Consider the following 15,681-nt stretch of genomic DNA (forward strand, 5'->3'; position numbering starts at 1 on the left):
GGGTCTGGAAGGATCACCAGTAGGAGCCGGTTATATTACACTCCGCACTACACTCATAAAACTTACCACAAGCACACTCCACTCAGAGATCATCTAATTTCTCGCCATAGAAGATGCCTCATTACCAGTCATTTTAAGTCTACCTTGGCTAGAACAACATGACCCAATTATAACATGGTCACGTAAGGAAATCACTCAGTGGTCATCTCACTGCCTAAGAAATTGTTTGACATTACCAGTTGTCCAGTTATGTTCCACCACTTTTGAGAGCCCTGCTGATACACAAGCCTTTTCCCTCCCTCCGGAATATCAGGATCTCACTTTGGTCTTTAGTAAGAAAAAAGCAACCCTGTTACCTCCCCATCATCCCTACAACTGTGCTATTGAGCTCCTGGAAGTATCCGTGTTTCCCAAGGATCGTATTTATCCTCTCTCCCAAGAAGAAGAGAGGAATATATAGATGAAGTATTAAATCAAGGTTTTATTCAGCCATCCACTTCCCCCATGGGGAATACAGGAGGCACAGAAGTTGTGGGGTGGGCACTGGTGACACCTCCCCCTTGCCTCTACGAGACTTAGGTACCAGCGCATGAATTCCGGGGCTGTATGCCCTAGTGGAGGGAGTTTCCTCCTCGAACGAGGTCGCCCCTCTTTGTGCCGCACCGGATGGTTTGCTCGATCCCGAGTGGCACCTCCTAGGTGGAGCATTGGGCGGTATCTTAAGTGCTGGAGGCTCATCGCTCTCAGAGTCTGCAGACTCTACGTCACTGATGTTGGGACGATCCCCACCTCCATAGACAGGTCCTCCCCATAGTCGAATCCCAAGTCTGACTGTAGACTAACGTCGCTGCACTCCCCGTTGTTTCCATAATCCGCCTAACCCTCGTAGAAGTCCATCTAGGGGTTGTAGGACCCAGAGAAGTCCACTTCCGCATGCCAATCCTCAGAGTCCGGATGCGGTCTGTAGGACTCCGCAGAGTCCGATCCTGGACCACACTCAGGACCCCCCCAAAATTGTCCAATGTCATATATCAGACTCTATATATATCAGACAATGTCATATATCAGACTCTGACTTTCTATACTCTCTCATACGAGATAATTATACTCCGCACGTGTGTTTGCCCTCAAGCTCACAAACATTACACACATATGCACATGCATCCCCTGTAGCTACAGCAACACAATGAATTAGTCAATTGCAATTGTTGAAGCATGGCTGAAACTTAAAAGGGGTAATTTATGAAAAACATTTTTTTTTTAGATATATTTAATGACTTTAGCTTCATATATACTGCAGCCGAGTATGTGTAGGGCTAGGACACCATTCCTAATCACCTTTTTACTTTCATTATCTAACTGTTCCTTTGTTTTTACCCTAATGGCCAAAATGTGTATTCTGTTCTTCAGTCTCCTCCACTTCAACTTAGGAACATGGAACACAAACTTATGTAGGCCTATTCTTGGTTTAAACATTATTCATTTCCCATCACTCAGTTCTTCCGTAATCTTTTATTACTTTTCCATAATCAAGTCTGACTTCTTGATTTTATTCAAAAGTATTTTTTCTTTAATTAATTAAGTACTGTACTTTGTCTTTAATTACTTATTTTAGTTAAGAGTAATTTTAACCTAGGTTAGATAGTTCATAAGGCGAGACAAACAATAGTTAACTTATGATGTCACGCAACCAACCCCAGATGTCACATATGGCCTTTCTGGATTTCCATACAGTACTTTGGAATGATGTCACGGAACGCTCTCCTTCCTGCTGATCACGTGCTACGGCCCACTGTGTTCAGTGGGCGTTTCTCGTTTACTGTGACTTAACTTGTTTGTAACCACACCCATGTTGTTTAGCACACACCTGCACCTGATTTAGTCTCGTTATGTCAGTATGTATTTAAACCCCTGTTGGTGTGTGCTAAATGAATTCTACAAGACCAGCTGTTTGGCAAATGCTTTGACTCAGTCATCTTGCCATCTCAGTTTGGCCCATGTCACTCAGAGAACTGACTGTTCACTTGCTGCTTAAGTGACAGTCATATGTATTTTCATACTTAGCATTCATACCTAACATTCACACATAACATCCCCCCACCCTATTTTTTAAATATATTTTTTTATAGAACCAGTACTAACTGCAGGCTGGGAGCGCCACGCTCATATTAGACCACTCATGAGAACACTTGATGATTTGCAAATGTTTTATTATTTCAATATGCATAATCTTTTCTTCAGTTTTCCTGATTGAAGAAAATTAAAATCTCTGCCCAAATCCATATGGGGAACATTGTTTCTGAAAGCATCTTTGAACACAAGTATCTGAATAATAAGAATAATAATTAATTAATTACTAATTGAGATTGTGGCTTGGAAATTAAGCTATATCATGTGCTGGTAGGCATCCAGCCATGCCAGCTCCCACACATCCTCCAATCATGTGAAGTTAGTGTGACCATGAACAGCTGTGACTTATCATGGGTTTAGTAACAAATATCTTTCTTTCAGTAGCCAGTAACTTTAGTGTTTTCATGCTTGCTGGTACGTTTCTGGTTCAGATATAAATATTGGCTTGATATGAGCCAATTCATATGCCAATGAATGGCTATAGTATCTCCTATATATCAACATGCATCTTTATTCTTCAGACATCCTTTGCAGAAATGTTTTGCAAGACACATTAGGATACACAGAAAATGCTTTGCTTAGTTCTACAGAAATATGTGACTATTAGTAGCTTATAGTTAATAAAACTGTTTATTATGTTTCTTTCCTAATAGAGGGCCTTAACATTGGGGGCAGTAACGCCTGCTGTGGTAGAGTGGAGATCTACTGTAATGGTCAGTGGGGAACAGTGTGTGATGATCACTGGGACATGAAGAGGTGGTGCGCAGACATCTGCGATGTGGCCCAGCTCTCACTGGCCACTGTGGTCAGGGACAAGAACCAGCATGGCTGGAAGATGTTCAGTGTTTAGGAACTGAGAAATATATAAATCAGTGTTCACACAGAGGATTTGGGAAGGAGGACTGTGGGCATATCGTTATTAAATAAATCATAAATAGTATTGTTATTATATAAAATGTTTTACAAACATCTTAACTTATCTCTTTAACAGATGACATGCAGAGTGTTACATTGATCGAAATCTCATCATGCTCTGCTATCTCACCTGCAGTGGCAACTGCAGGCAGACATTTATTAAATAAGATGAAACATGGATTAACAATAAACACTAAAGGCACTCACGCATAACAAACAGGGCAGCACGATATTAACACATAGACATAAACACAATTAATGACAGGATCAAATACTATGAACTCTGAAAATACGCATGAATATTAACACTAACAATGACCGACAACTAACTCTCAAACACAGGGGTTTAAATACATATATACATAAACGATGTGTGTAACAAGGATCAGGTGTGATGACTTATGATGAAATCAAGGTGGGTGTGGTTACAAACAAAGGCATTACTTTTGGCTGCTTCTTCTTTTGCGTAGCTCTGCAGACTGGACACCAGTGCTTTTTACCTACAGTTCACATATCGTCCCAACCATTCAATAGATGATGCAATTGCCCCCACTCTTCATCTGACCCTTATCCAGCTGAACAAAGACGCATACGATAGAATTCTGTTCATAGACTGCAGCTCAGAATTCAACACCATCATTCCTCAGTGTCTGGTTGAAAAGAGACTGCTGGGTCTGAACTCCTCTCTCTGCAGCTGGATCCAGGACTTTCTTGGTGGGAAAGCCCCATCAGTCTAGATCAGGATCACTGTCTCCAGCACCACCACACTGAGCACTGAGCTTCCCCAGTGTTGTGTGCTCAGTCCACTGTTGTTCACATTGCTGACCCTAAATTGTGCAGCAATGCACAGCTTGAACCACATCAAATTCACTAATGGCAAGACTGTGGGGTCTCATCAGCAGTGATGATGAGTCAGCGTTCAGAGAGGATGTCTCAGAACCTGTCAGTCACTAAATGTGGAAAAAAACAAAAAAGATGGTGGTTGACTTCAGGAAAGTATGTAGTTTTCACTCTCCGATCAATATCGACAGCTCCTCTGTGAAAATCATTACAAGCACCAAGTTCTTTGGTGTCCACCTAGCAGAGAACCTCACCTGGACCCTCAATACCAGCTCTATAGCCAAGAAAGCCCAGCAGTAACTCCTACTTCTAGCTCATCCCCCTGCCACTATCCTCACCATGTTCTACAATAGACAGCATCCTGAGCAGCTGCTTCACTGCCTGGTTTAGGAACTGACTCAGACCGCAAAACCCTGAGGAGAATAGTAAGAACAGCAGTTAGGTACTGTTACCTCAGTAACTGCTGTATACTATAAGCGTATTTGTTTATATGTCACAGTATGGTGCACTGGTTGAAGTTGCCTATATGTTAATATTTGTGCTGTATTTCATATTTATTGTTTACACATGTTCTCCTTTTGTGTTGCATCATGGTACTGTAGGAGCATTATTTAATTACCTGTTTATAGCTAGAAAGTTTCACGGTTGGTCAGCCAGTTAGCAGGGGAGACACACCCACCCCTGCTAAGGACTACTCATCGCACCTGCCCCGTTCACAATCCCCTGATTACTAATTATTTTCACCCATTCCACATTCACTCCCTGCTCTATTTTAACCCCCAGATCCGCGGAGACGGAGCTGCACATTAGCGGTCCTTATTACGTGTGGGTCGAACAATGCATGATCAATTGTCTAGAGGAAGACTAGCTCCTCTGTATTTGTATTTGAGGTTCCATGGAGAATAAAGATTACCTCGCTGCTGACCCACCTCTCGCTTCCATTCACCCGCCGCCATCACAGAAAGACAATAAAAAGCCTCTTGACCACTCTTTTGACCTCTGTTTACCAGACTCTAGATCCTAAGTTATGGGCCACCCATTGTATTTCTTCTGTAACCAGGCCACATATTTGGCCTTTATCTCCTTCTGAAGATCTGTCAATTAGCTGACTTCAAGTTGGCTTTATATTGGTTTCAAACCTCTGTTTCCAGGGGGCATAGTGGAAGTGGCCTGTTGCTTGCATTCTGTATGCTAGGATCTTGAGCTTAACTACTACAGTGGTATATACCAGTTTGTTGGTTTCAGTTATACAGGTTGTTGGTATTGTGCTTATTGCTGCATTTACATTTGTGAGCATACTGTCTGATGGTAGCTTACCACGAAGTTAGGTGAGCTTCAAGCAGTGGATGACAGTAGTTACCTTAGTCATGACCATCATCTGCATGGCCACAGCTGGACCACACAATGTCTACATTACAGTTTGGCTCTGGTGGATTCCTGATGTAGTCTGACCTTTCTTTCTCAGATGCAATATGTGTTCTGTCTGGGCAGTGATACTGACCCTTCATTTCATCCATCCTTATAGCATTATTATACTTTACATATATAACATATATAACATAGAATCATAGAAACATATTTATCTTTTATATACAGTGAATGTAAAGATTGTGGGGTGGGGCCTGGTGAGTGGGGCCTGGTGGTTGGGGTCTGCCATAAATGCTATTGAGCTCTTTCATTCTAAATAGTTTTGAAGGGCACCGATCTGCAAACTCCATCATAGTTTGGGCGTATGAAAATTACATGGAACGTAAAAAAAAAAAATTATATTGTAAATCTGTCTAGTTTTATCTCTCTTACCAAATTTATTTCACTGTTTATATTATACAGTTTATATTGAACAGATTTTATGTTCTATGATTTTATTATCCAGGTTTTTATCATTGGTTTTTTTTTATCTTGATTGTGTGTACTCTTATCTTGTACTATAATTTTAAAAAGTTGTATACAACTAAAGTTTACTATTATTATTATTATATTAGTACCACCAAATGGTTTAGTTTAATGGCTTTATTGAAGCTTCATGTTTTAAACCATGCCACATGATCATAATAATGATCTGAGTGTAGTCCTCTTCCTCCTCTTCATCACAGTGTCTCAGTGTCTCTTCCATGATGCAGTGATGGGCACAGTGACGTGTTCACCGTTGCCACACTCACAGCAAGCATGAGATGGAGCTTTCAGCTGGGGGGGGACGGTGAGTCTTGCAGCTGGCTGGAACAACCGTCTGTCCATCCTCATCTAAAATGGATGAAAGCAGAGAATGTTTGCACAGCGTTCATTTTAATTTACTCGAAGAAATAACCTGCTAAACCTGCCTGTGTGGTGTTCACATTACTCTAACGCAGCATATTTACCATATGCCTTGTTTGTATGTTATATTGAACAGCAAAAACACAGGGCCTGCTATTCTCTTCAATTAATTCTCAAGTCTGCACCTTTATTTTTCTATTTAAAATGTACTTAATAATACATCTGGATTTTGGGAAATAAGGAACCACATGAGTGTAATGGTTGGGAGGCTGAGGGTGAACACATATACAAAGTAACAATGCCTCGGATGTGAGAGTGAACTGGAACAATGACTAGGCAAACCCTAATGAGAATGAGTAAACGAACAGACAGGATTAACAAATGAATAAGAAGTTTAATATAAAAAAATGAACAAGAAAAACAACACAGAATAGAATGAGGGAAAGAATCAGAAGACTAAGCAGGCTAACAGGGCGAGGCTGATAACAAGGCAACTAAGGAAACTTAACACTAAGGAACGGCTAACAGGAGAACAACGATGAAGCACAGAACCAGGTTACTTATGCTAGACGAGACTGTAAACCATGGACAGGCACAGGAATTGGGACAGACTGAGGGAAAAGGAGTGGGACTGGCAACATGGCTAGAACAGGAGGCGAGCACAGAGACAGGAGAGGAGAAATACTGGGATAGCTGCGGGAACAGGGACAGGCACAGAAGCAAAGGCAGACGTAATTATGTTAAACAAAACTGAGACAGGCACAGCAACAAAATAAACAACAGGCATGAGTGCAGCTACTGGAACAGGTAAAGGAACACCGATGCCACAAGGCAGGGTAACAGGTTTTTACCAAGTTCACACAAACAGGTATAGATACATTATGTAGATGCAGTTACAGAAGTGTCGTAGGGCGTGGGCACCAGTGGAGCATGAGCTGAGCGTTCACGAGCACGTCTGACGTGTCCTGAGCGTCCACCTGCATGTCCGATGTGGGTGCCGAGTCATGGTTGCGTTCAGCGATGGCAGGCTCAGGAGGTCTGGAGGTGCGGCTGCACTCAGCGATGGAAGGCGTGGGAGGTTTGCAGGCGCGGCACTGGGAAGAGCGTAGGCAGGCAGGCCAGAGAGAAAAAGGCTGGGGAGGCAGGCAGGCACGGAGGGAGGGAGGCTGGGGAGAGAAGGAGGCAGGGAGGCTGACAGGGAGGGAGGGAGTGAGGGAGGCTCAGGAGGCAGTGAGGCAGGTAGGCAGCCAGGGTGGGAGGGAGGGAGGCTGGGGATACATGAGGCCAGACAAGCAGCATGTGACCCATACTCCAGGGGAGGCTGGGAATACATGTGGCCACATGATTAGAATCGAGACCCAGACACCGAGGGGAGGCTGGGGCTACCCATGGACGGTAGATCTGAATGGAGACGCAGACTCCTGGGGGAGGTTTGGAATACATTCTGTTCATCTGGCCACATGTAACCCCAGACTCCCTCCCTCCCTTCCTGCCTCCCTCCTTTCCTCCCCAGTGTACCCAGTGTTCTTGCTCTCTCCCTGCCTGCTTGCCTCCCCACCCTCCCTGCCTCCCTCCATCCAAGCCTGCTTGTCTGACTCCCCAGCCTCACTCCAGCCTCTCTGCCCACCCAGTTTGCCTCCCCGCCTCGCTGCTTACCTCCAAAGCCTCCCTCCCTTCCTCCCTTGCCCACCTGCCTCCCCAGTGCCTCTCTCTCCCTCCCTGCCTGCCTGCCTCCCCAGCCTCTCTGCTTACCCTCCTGCCCACCCACTTGCCTGCCTGCCCAGCTTATGTGCCAGTCTGCCTCCCTCCCTGTTTGCCTGTCTCCCTCACTCCTCAGCCCCCTCCCTCCCTCCATCTCTCCCTGCTTGTCTGCCAGCCTGCTTGTCTTCCCAGACTCCCTCCCTCCCTGCCTCCCCAGCCTACCACCCTCCCTGCCTGCCTGCCTGTGCACCCTGCCTCCCTGCCTCCCTGCCTCCCCAGCCTCTCTGCTTACCCTGCCACCTGCCCACCTGCCTGCCCAGTTTACTTGCCTGTCTGCCTCCCTGCCTGCCTGTCTGGCACAGTGATGCATTCACCCCTGCTATGCTCACTCTCCATCACTGTGCAGCAAGCATGAGATGGAGCTTTCAGCTGGGGGCTGATGTTGAGTCTTCCAGCTGGCTGGAGCAACAGTCTGTCCATCCTCATCTAATATGCATGAAAGTAGAGGAGGTTTGTACAGTGTTCATTTTCATTTAATCAAAGAAATAACCTGCTAAGCCTGGCAGGATAGTGTTAACTTTATTCTAATGCAGCATATTTATCTGGGGGATGGGACATCCTGCCCGACTGGGAAGCAGCAGCACATGGTATTTCTGGAATGTTGGACCAAGTTGCATCGAAAGATGTTTCGACATACGTCTTGTGATTCCACTCTTACTTGAAATGGTCATATTCCAGACAATCCATGCACCTCTGTTATCTTTTTTTCATGAAAAGAAGCCACGCCTCTCCTCCATGACACCTTCTTGCATGTTTGTAAGAGATTGAAATCATGACACTCAATGTTAGTTTTGCACAATGCCTAATTCAGAAAAATGCACAAGCAATGCTAAAAAGAAGTCTTCATCTCGGAGTCGTATAATTCTGATGGATCGGGCAATTTGGAACTGGTTCCTGATTCCCATCACTTTGCTTCATGAATGAAAAAGCTGATTGTGTGTTGAGGAAAACAGATGTTTTTATAAGTGGCTGTGAATGGATTTGCTTTTGCTATTAAAGTGTGTTATTCCTACTACCATATCTTCTCAGATTCACTATTCATTCGAGTTCTCTTAAGTTTATAGTCTGCTATAGACTGCTACCTGCATATCTAACACAAAAATTAGTGCTTCCCATTGCAGAGCCAAGATTATTCTGACATGTTAAGTCATTAAAATGACTTCATTCTGGTTACCATGATATTAAGAATGGAATGCTTTGAGAATACCAACTCCAGACAGATAAACAGAAAACCTATAGATGATGCATAAAATGAATGCTGGATGAAAAAAGATACATTTACTCACATCTGCAGGAGAACCTGCCATGTCTCTCTCCTCCTTCAGTGTCTGCTGCTCCTCCCTCATCTTCCTCAGCCACTCTCCCATCATCTCCTCATCTGCCGCCTTGTGATGTCCATGTGGAAAGGTGTGACACTGTGATGTGGGGGAATGGTGCCGATGTCTATGTCGTTGGTTATAAGGATGGATTCTGTTTCAGCGAAAATCCATGTTAGTTTAAAACCTGCGTAACATGGTACACCACAAAGTTAGTTTTCAGCTCATGAGGCACAGCATTGGAAATACCCGAGACAACTGCCAGATGCAATTTACCCTGTCCCCATCCATTTCTGAACTTACATTGTCCCCACTACTTCTTGAAAGTGTATTAAGAAAATATTAGTATTTTCTTCACAAGCTTCATTTTGCTCCATTTGATAAATATAATTTGATTAATTGTTGTTTTGATCTATAAATCTAATCATATTATGTTCTTAATAACAATAAGAACACATTCTTGCTGTTGTTGAGACGATGGTGAAATAAACGCAGTACAACTGACGTTTCTTGAAATGCTGATTAATCAAAATCAAAAGAAAACAACTGTACTTCAAATATATATTAAACCATAATGTTAGTTTTGAGAAGCAGGCAAGATGGGAGTCGCATGCAGCTAGAAATGTATGGCTTTACTGAGCAGAGTAAATACTGCAGGCAACAGCCTACAGTGATCACGTAAAGCTCATCATATTATTCCTAGAGAGTAACATTCTGTCCCTCAAAGGCAATGAAACAAGAAAACGTTGGTGGGATTGAATTTTGCATCCTAATGGGGAGAAGACAATTCAAGCCAGTTTGTAAACTATGCCTTTCAGGCACCAAAAAGGAGGAAATGCTGGATGGATCCAGAAGTCCCCTTGCTGTATGGTTTCTGTAGTGTAGTGGTTATCATGTTTGCTTTACAGGCAGAAAGTACCTGGTTCAATACCAGGCTAAAACACTTTTCTTGGTAAATGTGTAACTGCTGTCCTTACAGTTGAATGGAGGGCTGTTCTTCACAGAGCAAAGTCAGGCTCCTTAACTAATCGCCAAACTGATGAATTAAAAATTGTAGCATAATGTCTATGCTAATTCAAGACTTTCAAACATTAGTACAGGAAGTATAAACTTTAGTGAGTGTGTCCTTATTTTGTTTCCTAAAAAGGTTTATGCTAATTAGCTCAATTTTAAAAGTTACTTTCATCAAGTCTATGGCAAAGAAAAAATCCTTGCAAGGCAATGTCAAGCATACAGAATTTGTGCAATAGGTTATGCTCTAAATGCCAATGAGAGAACTACAGAGATAAAGTAAAACTCTTCATATTATGCCCAGTTAGCAACAGTCTGTTTCTCGAAGGGTAAGAAACAAGAGAACTTTGGTGGGGTTGTCTGAATTTTGCATCCTAATGCTTGAGAAGTCATACTGCTTAGCCAGATTTAAAACTATGATTTTCAAGCCCCAAAAATGAGCAAATGCTGGAAAGCAGCATTTTTTTTTTGCAACTTTGAATCAGATATTTCTGAAAAATTAGAATTGTAAACCATTTAAATTTTAGGTACATCTGCTCGTAAAACACATTTTAGGCCATCCAACATACCCACGACATTTGCATAAAATGGCAGCTATTTGTGAACAGAGAGAGTAATGGTATTTACTAACCGTCAAAATGATTTATTGCTTGATTTGATTGGTTGATTTGACAGCTGTCAATCATCCTCGTCGTCCGAGTCATCTTAGAAAAGAAAACTGATCCAATTATTCTAGTATAAATGTGATTAATAAACATGCTTTTAAAATTATACTTACGTGGAGATGGTGGCCTACAGGTTAGTGTGGTTGAACAGCGTGAATAGGCCTAGAATTATTTAGATGTATGTTATAAGCCACAGTGACCTCTGTATACGTTTCTGGTTGTAAGAGGTGAAATATTTGTGAGCTCCGCCAGAGGGCTCGATGAATAGTGGATGACAGTAGAGGGATTCACCCCCTCTGCCTGTGTGACAAATTAACGCACTGAATAAACTTTTAGACATAAAGCGATCTTTTATCATATGGTAGACGCACTCTAGAAAAGATTACCTTGTAACAACTCTTTCAATATATGAACTGTTTCATCAGCTTGTGTCCTTATATCTGCAAATAAAAGTAACAAAAATGTAAACAAAACAAATGCATAAAATTAAAATTTATAAAAGTTCACAAATAAGAAATTACCTTGGGCGGCATTTCTCTCCACAGAGTCAAGAAAGTCGTGAACGTCGGAAATTATGGAAATACATAGAACAGACTTATAGACCATGAGTAGAAAAGATCACCATAATGATATCCTTTATACCAAAACCGCATTCATGTCAGGTCATGTACTGGTTAATTTAAGTAAATAGATTCACCCACTTCGAAGCTAAAGTTTTTTCTATTTAGCTAGCCCTGAGAATAAGAATAGCCGTCGATCAAAAGAGTTTTAGTCGATCAAAATGTTTCACGTACTCTATGGCATAGCGGTCATATTACATATTGACCATTAATCATCAGAATAAAGACATTGACAATATCCTTTCCTAGATAGCTCGCAAAAGAATACTTACGATAGCTTGTAGATACTACGCATTGATTGTTAAAATGTATGTTTTGTCTAGATCTGAAATTAATTACGACGCTAAGCCCCACTGAGTTAAATCATACAACGCGCGATAAAGTATTTCATCCATTAGCTAAATAAATAGCTAAATACACGTCAGCCTTTTTAGTAACTTATACTAATATAAGGTATAGCATGAATTAGTTAAGCATTACTGAATTGCTTACCTGTTGTGAACTAAAGGAGTGAAATACCGAAAACACGGCTTTAAGAAAAAGTCGGTGGGGATAGAAATGGTTTTCGGATAGAAGTTGTAAATTACGTCCCTCCCCCAACACCTCTCTCAGTTGTGGAATGCACTGAAAGTGGTAAGAGTACAACGTGTGATAACGGACAAAAACCTTGTGTGATAAAACGTATAGAGTAACCACAATGGTTAGAGATCAGACAAAAAATAAATTAATTAAAACTTTGTGATGTTTTCTGAAAAGTTTGCTTATTGCCTTGTTTGAATACATCTGGCAAATAAGATGTGAAGAGGTGTCGTGGGAGAGTTGTGTGTGTGTGTGTGTGTGTGTGTGTGTGTGTGTGAGAGAGAGAGTGAGTGAGTGAGTCAATGACCTCTGACGGCAGAGTGTGTGTTAGAGAGGACACTGAACAGATAGAGAAAGTGGAGACAAACTGGTGTAGTATGAGACTAAAAAATTGTATTTTCTTTAATCACATTATTTCACTATTAAAGAATTATTTCAATGATTCCTACTCAAACATCTGGGGTACAACTAAATTTAAATGAGCGGGTACGAGGGTCTGGTTTTGTGGGAGGAGTTGCACGCTGCACGGGAATGGTCAGACCGGGTGGTTGGGTAGAAAGAAAAGGCGGCAAAATTGAGGAGTCAAATGAGGAGTGTATTTCTGACCCTGGGAGGAGGGTTTTTTGTTTTTTTCACCTTATATCATATTTTGTCAGAAAGTTTTTCCTGCATGTTGGGGGGAGGGGGGGGGGTGAGGAGGAGTAACCTCTAGAGAATCAACCAATGGGAGGGAGTGGGAGGGGTGAATGAGTGGGTGAGTGAGAGAGAGAGAGAGAGACACACACACACACACACACACACACACACACGCACACACACACACACACACACACACCCGAGACCCATACGCAAGTTTGAGTATGACTACATGACCGGCAGCAGAGCGGAGCGGACATTAAAGACTGGGTGGTACGTATTCGTTTAAGACTCGGAAGTTTTATTTACTTTAATCACTTGAATATTTCACAATTACATTTATATATATATATATATATATATATATATATATATGGAGGGTCAAAACAAATCAAGCAATAAATCATTTTTTTATTACTCTCTCTTAGGCTTTCTAGGTTTATATGGAGGCTCTGCAAGAATAGCAAAGTGTGATCAGTTATAAGTAATGAGGGTTCAGGGCTGTTATGTATTTTGTACATTTAGCTTTAGATTTTATACTACAGAACTGATGGATTTACAATTTGTACAAGCAGAAATGTTCAGTTTCCTGTGTGTCAGTTTGCTGTGTGTCAGTGGTGGTAATACAACAGCTTAGTCTGAGGCTACAGGGCTCTGTAGGTGCAGTGTTTCCTTTCTGAAGCAAGCAAATTGCCTTTTCTTTTAAATACAAATCAATCATTTTCTGTGAGAGAATCAAATAATTGCAGATACAAAGAGGTGGGACTTAATACTGTGAATCATACACTACATGTCCAAAAAAAAAAAGGTCACCACCTGGATTTAACTAAGCAAATAGGTAAGAGCCTCCCATTGGATAATTACTGCATAGGTGATTATGTTTCAGCTGGAAACAAGTTATTTAACCCTAATTGATGCAGTGAGTACCTTCTCAGTTGTTAAACAACCATGTCGAAAGACACATCCTGTGGTCGTGGAAAAGATGTTAATCTGTTTCAGAAGGGTCAAATTATTGGCATACATCAAGCAGAGAAAACATCTAAGCAGATGCTGAAACTACTAGAATCAGGTTAAGAACTGGCCAATGCCTTATTAAAAAGTGGAAGGACAGCGGGGAAACATCATCTTCGAAGAAGGAATGTGGTCGGAAAGAAATCTTGAATGATCGTGCTCGGCGATCACTTAAACGTGTAGTGAAATCAAATCATAGAAAAACAACAGTAGAACTCATGGATATGTTTAATAGTGAAAGTAGGAGCATTTACACACGCACAATGTGAAGTGAACTCAAGGGATTGGGACTAAACAGCTGTGTAGCCTTAAGAAAACCACTTGTCAGTGAGGCTAACCGGCAAAAATGGCTTCAGTTTGCTAGGGAGCATAAATATTGGACTCTGGAGCAATGGAAGAAGGTCATTTGGTCTGATGAGTACAGATTTACCCTGTTCCAGAGTGATGGGTGCATCAGGATAAGAAGAGAGGCGGCTGAAATGATGCATCCATCATGCCTAGTGCCTACCGTACAAGCCTGTGGGGGCAGTGCTATAATCTGGGGTTGCTGCAGTTGGTCAGATCTAGGTTCAACAACGTTATGTGCCCAAAGAATGAGGTCAGCTGACTATCTGAATATACTGAATGACCAGGTTATTCCATCAATGGATTTTTTTCTTCCCTGATGGCATGGGCATATTCCAAGATGACAATGCCAGGATTCATCAGGCTCAAATTGTGAAAGAGTGGTTCACCAGCATGAGACATCATTTTCACACATGGATTGGCCACCACAGAGTCCAGACCTGAACCCCATTGAGAATTTTTGGGATGTGCTGGAGAAGACTTTGTACAGTGGTCCAAATCTCCCATCATCAATATAAGATCTTGGGAAAAAATTGATGCAACTCTGGACACAAATAAATGTTGTGACTTACTTGTGGAAATGATGTCACAGCGAACGCATGCCGTAATCAAAGCTAAAGGCGGCCCAATGAAATATTAGAGTGTGTGACCTTTTTTTGGTCAGGCAGTGTATTTTCTCAATGATTCTTGAAACTTGGTGCTCAAACAACCAGAGCTGAAATCTAAATGTCTTTATATGCCTCATGTCAGCCACAATTCCAGGGTGTTTATACTCTAAAAGAAACACCTAGTACAGTTAGAAAGTACAGCCTATCTGTTGCCATGAATATTTTGTGTTAGAGATCCACTATTTTATCACTGGTCAGTTTCTGACCACATGACCCAGGCACCTTGGACTAAATATGGGGAGATTAAAATAAAGCACAAACAGAACGTCATATTTTATTTCTGAGTGTTTCAGGTCTGTGATCTATTAGTGTTGCATCAGTGGGTTCAGATTCATATTTTAGATGAGAATAGCATTCCATATTTGTCTAGTTGACTGTATTTTTATTCATAGTACAATAGTTATTGGTACAGACCAGTCACTAAGGGTAGTCAACATTTCATGCATACTATAAATACACAAGAGGTTGGTTTACCTGTTACTTGGAGTTTGACGTCTATAAGATGATGACTGCTGATGCAACACCTGTACTGTCCCCCATCCTCTTTAGTCAGACCAGATATGAATAGAGAGAAATTTCCTGGAGCAGTAACCAGCTGAATTCTATCAGTGTAACGGTTTGTCTGGTCAGTTGACTAGATGACTTTAGATTCTTTATAAAAAAAATAAATAAAAAAACTCCATTTGACAGTCTTTGGCTCGGCCAGCAGTTCAGTTTAAGATCTTCATCAGTTTTATTAAAATATGAATGGATTATAAAAATCTTGTATTTGTATTTGCACATACTCATTCAAGGTTACCCAGCACTAAATCCTCCACTAGGTGGTGCTACTGAGAAAGAAATACAGTAGGGATACTGTGACGGAGGCATTTTGCATCAGTGACAATGTGTATCCTTGTTAAACCTTCGCTGATTTATTACTTTTGTTTTT

At 41.6% G+C, this 15,681-nt stretch overlaps 1 long non-coding RNA gene across 1 annotated transcript; it reads right to left on the reverse strand.

Annotated features, from left to right (window-relative positions):
• Positions 1-9,298: 9,298 nt before the first annotated feature.
• Positions 9,299-11,088, reverse strand: LOC145660223 (uncharacterized). The gene is made up of 3 exons (XR_014126430.1): positions 11,005-11,088; positions 10,858-10,930; positions 9,299-9,369 (listed from the first exon to the last, which is right to left on the reverse strand). It is a non-coding gene; the product is annotated as an uncharacterized LOC145660223 (long non-coding RNA).
• Positions 11,089-15,681: the final 4,593 nt, after the last annotated feature.

This window comes from Electrophorus electricus, chromosome 2 (genome assembly GCF_041902795.1).
Source record: "Electrophorus electricus isolate QZ-2024a chromosome 2, ASM4190279v1, whole genome shotgun sequence".
Taxonomy (NCBI): domain Eukaryota; kingdom Metazoa; phylum Chordata; class Actinopteri; order Gymnotiformes; family Gymnotidae; genus Electrophorus; species Electrophorus electricus.